Below are 6080 nucleotides of genomic sequence, written 5' to 3' on the forward strand. Positions count from 1 at the left end.
TAATCTAGATAAAAAAATATATTTGTCTCAGTTTAGACAAGATAAAATATTTTTATCTTCATTAAAGATAAGAGTTGTCTTAAATTAAGATAATACTAAGAGGATTCTTGCAAAATGAATCTAGATATCCATGTTGATAAAGAAAACTCCATATTTGACTATCACTCTTTTATTTATTTTTAATTCTTTTTAAATTAAGAAAAAAGGTCCTTCACTCTTGGATAATGCTAGGCTAGATATCCATGTTGATAAAAGGAAACTCCATGTTTGAATCTAGATAATGCTAGGCTAGTTGCTCAAGGATATAATCAAGAAGAAGATATTGACTATGATGAAACCTTTGCTCCTGTTGCTAGGATAGAAACCATAAGATTATTGCTTGCGTTTGCATGTTTCATGAATTTCAAATTATTTCAAATAGATGTGAAAAGTGCATTTTTAAATGGTCTTATTCAAGAAGAAGTGTATGTCAAACAACCACTTGGGTTTAAGGATTTTGAAAAGTTTGATTATGTTTTCAAATTGCATAAGGCCTTATATGGATTAAAACAAGCTCCAAGAGCTTGGTATGAAAGACTCTCAAAGTTCTTAGTTGAAAAAGGGTATATTAGAGGAAGTATTGATACAACACTGTTTATTAAGAAACACTTGAATGATTTAATTATAGTTCAAATTTATGTAGATGATATTGTATTTGGTGCTACTAATGAAGCTTTATGTAAAAACTTTGTTGAAGAAATGCACGGTGAATTTGAAAGGAGCATCATGGGTGAACTAAAATTCTTTCTTAGCCTTCAAATCAAACAATGTAAGGATGGTATCTTTATCAATCAAGAAAGATACATTCAAGACATGCTGAAAAGGTTTGATTTGCTGAAGCTGAAGTCAATTAGCACACCAATGAGTCCCTCTACCAAGCTTGATAAAGATGAAAAAGGAAAGAGTGTTGATCAAAAGCTTTCTAGAGGTATGGTTAGCTCTTTGCTATACTTAATTGCTAGTAGACCTGACATACAATTTAATGTATGCTTGTGTGCACGTTTTCAATCTCATCCCAGAGAGTCACATTTAATAACTGTAAAAAGAATCTTTGGGTACCTCTTGGAGACACAAAGTTTAGGATTATGGTGCCCAAGAAGATCATCTTTTAGCCTTATTGGATACTTTGATATTGATTTTGCTAGAAGTAAAATAGATAGGAAAAGCACTAGTGGTATCTGTTAGTTTCTTGAAAATATGCTTGTATCCTGGTCAAGTAACAAACAAAACTCTGTGGCACTTTCAACAACTGAAGCTGAGTATATATCCTTAGAAAGTTGTTGTGCTCAAATTTTATAGATTAAACAACAATTAAAAGATTTTGGAGTAACCATGCATAATAAACCCATATTTTGTGATAACACAAGTGCTATAAACATCTCAAAAAATTCAGTTCAGCAATCAAGAATCAAGCACATTGAAATTCGACATCATTTTATTCGAGACCATGTGCTTAAGGGAGACGTTAAGATTGAATTTGTCAACACCTTGCATCAATTGTCTGATATCTTTACCAAACCTTTAAATGAGGAAAGATTTTGTGAAATTAGGAGAAATCTAGGAATCCTTCATGTAAAAGGGCTTTAGGTAAATCTCTTGAGTTCTTCTTTTGTAAGACAGTAGAAACTTAGTTGATTAAAAGAATCGCTTAGCTGATTAAAAACGTTCTATGTTGGTTCTTTTATTCAGAATGCTTGACTTAGTCGGTCAAATGTAAAACTTAATTAGCTAAAAAACTGAAATAAAAAAATTGATAATAACAGAATATATTTAAGGAAAAAGGAGAAAGAGAACGGGGGAGAAGGAAAAGAAACAATCCAACTAAAACAAAAATTTGGTCACAAATTTTAAATTTTGAAAAAGATAAGTCTAACCTCTTTTAAGAGGAAAATTAAAGAGTTCTCTTAACACCACACCCTCTGTTTTTATTCTCTCTCATCTTAAACTGCTCCTCTCAAAACCAAAACCCTACATCTCAAACTCTTAATACCCAAAGTCTGAAACTGCTAAAAACGATGGCAAAATCTTCGCTACCAAGAGACATTTTGATAAAGAAGAAAGGAAAATGACCCATGGAAAATAGTCCACCATCCTAGGCTCAAAAGAAAGGGAAGAAGAATAATCCAATTTCAACAACTGAAAAAGCAAGGAAGAAATAGAAAGTGAAAGCATTGAAATCAAAGATGGAAAAAGGAAAATCCAACAAAAAGGTAATGCTTCATCTTCAAATTTTAGGAATAAGATTCATGAAGAAAGATTTATGAAAATTGAAAATGCGCCCATTCTTCTAGAAAATACATTGATTGGGATAGTTTTAATAAAGTTCCAGAAATCAAAGATGGTCTGTCAGAATATTTTGAAGAAATAAAATTGAAGTTAAGTGTTTTTGAAAATAGAACTTATAGTGCTAGTCTTGCTAGAGAATTCTACTATGGCATTGCATTAGATAAAACTGAACTTAATGATCTAGAAGAGTTTGTTAAGGATGGTATTAATGTATTTTTAAATAAAAAGGAATTTGTGGTTACTAGTACAGATCTAGAAAATTTGCTGAATATTGAGTGTAATGAGGGAGATTATGAAGTTCTAAAGGAATACAATCCCCCATCTCTGTGGGAAATTATTATTGAAAAAAAGGAAAGATACTTTTCTAGAAGTTATGCAAGTTTTATCAAGAGTCCACAAACTAGGATCCTGCACTACTTTATTGCTTCAATAATTCATGGAAGAAGTGGTAGTTTTAGCTACTTAAGTCTTCAAGATATATTGCTGATGGAGTATGCATTCAATGCAACTCCCCTCAATCTTGGAAGATTTATGATTAAAAGAATGAAAGGAACCTATTGTGTTGATAGAGTAAATTTAGCTTATGGAAACCTAATCACTTCTATGGTAAAGAAAAAAGGGATCTGGAACACCATATATCATATGGATAAGGTTAAGAGTAGAGATCAAGCCATCTACTTGGGGAGTCTACCAAAGATTGGGTACAAACTTGAAGGAGAAAAATTCATTAAAACTCTCAAAGACACCTCAAGAGATGAATATCCCACCTCTGCTCAGACAAAGGCAGCTCCCTCTCAAATATCAAATGAGATGATTTTGAATTATTGATGAGGATTGATGGGAAGATTACTAATTAGTCTGAGAGAATTCATGAAGTTGAAGATAATTTGCAAAAGTTGGCAAATTTTAAGAAAGACAAAGGAAAATCACCATCTGGTCCTGCAACTGAAGGTATCTCAGCAGCCCCAAGTCCAACATTAGTAGGACAAACTGTTGAGAATCCTACTTCTCGAACTGAAGGTGATGAACCTGAACTTGCTCCAGCAAGAAAATAACCTATTCCTGAACTTGGAGTTGAAGAAGAATACTAGGAGGATATAAAAGTGATTGGATCTCAGCTACATGATGAAACACAAAAAGCCAAGTCTTTTCCAAGAAATTCTGAAAAAGTTTTGATTATGGATATCTTTCACCAAATGGTAAGGAAAGAGCAAGTAGACAAAAAAGCAACAAAAGGCAGAACACATAAACAAACTTTTGCAAGAACTTCTCTTGAATCAGTTCGCACCATAGGCAGAAGTGAACCCACAGACAAAGTGAAAGGAAAAGTAGCTGCATCTACACAGGGTAGACCCAAACCTATTGCAAAAGGCAAAAAGAAAATGACAACAAAAACCAAGTTCGTCAAAAGAAAAAAGTCTTCTAGATTGGCTAATAAAGCCAAATCTTCAGTCAAATCCTCTAGCTAGAATCCTTTCTAAATCTTAGACATTTCTTCCCCTGATTCTTCACTCCAAAAATCATCACATTTGTCATCTCTCAAACCCTTCAATGTTCACTTTGGGACTGATGAGTCCACCCCTTTTGACTCCTTTTGAACCTATAGACAATCCTTGTTTTGCTAATGACAAAAAGCGGGAGAAAATTGAAGTAACAATATAGTAACTTAGGAATTTGATTCTGATGGTGTTTAGTTGTTTATGACATTTTGCTATGTTGATTGCTAATGGTTAGGATTTAGATGCTAATAACTTATTTTTGTTATGCCATTTTGTTGTCTTTGTTGACATGTTATTGACATTTGGGTTTATAATGGATACGATCTATTGATGCTGATATGCTGGTGATAATTGATAACAATATTGGTAATATCTTGTCACCTATTATTGATTAGTCTGTAAGCTTGTATGAATATATTCTATTAAATGTCTGAATCTATGTTTGTTATTTTCTTTAAGAAATAGATAAAAAATTAGCTAGCCTGTTAAGTTGGATGACAAAATAACCTGAAAAGATCATGCATACATTAAGGGGGAGCACACTTAATGGGAGAAATTCCTCATCTTGTGTAGTACAAAAAGTGCTAATAGACATTGTGCTATTAATCAAGGAATGTTTTGTCATCATCAAAAAAGGGGAGATTGTTGGCTCCATAAGTTTTTGATCATAATAAAACATTCTCACTCATTAATGTCTAACTTTACTACTTGAGTGTGTAGGATGAAAATGTATGTCAATAACAAACTAATCACTGGAAAGCAAATATCAAAACTCATTACAATAAAGAGTTACAAATGAGCCGCAAAACAAAAGCCTCTTAGTCAGATAATCAAGGAAGTTAGTTAGCTAAAATTCAAAAGTGAAGTTGGTAGGTTTAGAGATAGTAAGCTCGTGGTCGGTTAAAGCCTTACTTAACCAATTAAGAAAATAAAGTAGATTGTGAGACAGAAAAGACTTAGTCGACTAAGAAGCATGATTAGTCAACTAAAAGCTCATTGTTAAAGACTTCAACTACAAGACAGAGAAAACTTAATCGACTAAGAAGCATGGTTAGTCAACTAAGAACTCACTGCCAGATAATTCGATTGCAAGACAAAGAAGACTTAATCGACTAAGAAGTATGGTTACTCAACTAAGAGCACTTTGCTTGTAAATTTGAATTTGAATGATTGAAGATAGACTAATGGCTAGAATTGACTCTAAACTGTTTCCAACATTCTGAAGCTATCAACATCCATCAGAGTTGATTTTCAAGTATAAAAGACACCCTCAATGGCTAAAAAGAAGATTAGATGTTTCCATGATAAAAAAAAGAGCTCAAAAATAGAAAAAACTATTTCAACTCTTTTTACTTTTCACTCCAATCTTTGTAATAAAGTTTAGCACTTCATCTTGTACCATTCAGATCAGGTTAGTGATCATTTGTACTTCTTTATTTCTATGCTTATCATTAGTTAGAGTGTGTGAGTCACTCTAAAGGGATTAATCAAGCTTGGGTTAGCTTGATTGGTGTTATAGGTTTTAACTCAGCCTAGGAAATGTTAGATTTGGGTTTTGGTTGATATCGGGAAAAGCCATTATTACAGATTGTGGCTGAGCCTATGGAACGCCATTGTAAAAGCTTGGTGGAAGCTTAGGAATTCCACTGATTATAGTGATTTGGTTTAAAAATCCTTGATTGGAAGATCAAGGTAGTGGATGTAGGTCGAAAAGACTGAACCACTATAAATCTTTGTGCATTGTTTTCCCTCTTTTATTTTTCATTTCATTATTCTTTAAATCATTTCATTTATCCAGTATTTAACTTTTTATCATTGACCTTTAACTAGCCCCCAATTAGAAGTCAAGTTTAGTCACATTCAAAAGGTGATATTCACCCCCCTCTAGCACACATCTTTAGAACTAACAGTTTGATGTAGAAATGATGATGAACTAAATTTGTTTTCTAGGACTATGGTTTATTTCAATATATAGTTTGAATATATGATTTCTTTTTGCTTAGCATTAATAGATGTGACATGGTTTATTCAATTCTATGCTTATTGCTTTCCACTGCTTGTATCGCCAGTTGAAATGTATTACGCCTCTAAATATAACTTGACAAAGAGAGTTTAGAATAAACCATTGTTTTAAATAACCTATGTTCAGTTTACTTTAGAGTTAGGTGATAGTTTCGTATTTAGACATATAGACAAATACCTTAGGCAACCAAATTAAAACACGAATGTAATGAACCTTTTCTAATTAATTTACAT

Source organism: Theobroma umbraticum, unplaced genomic scaffold, assembly GCF_002168275.2.
Source record: "Theobroma umbraticum cultivar Fairchild unplaced genomic scaffold, ASM216827v3 scaffold_299.0, whole genome shotgun sequence".
In the NCBI taxonomy this organism is placed as follows: Eukaryota; Viridiplantae; Streptophyta; class Magnoliopsida; order Malvales; family Malvaceae; genus Theobroma; species Theobroma umbraticum.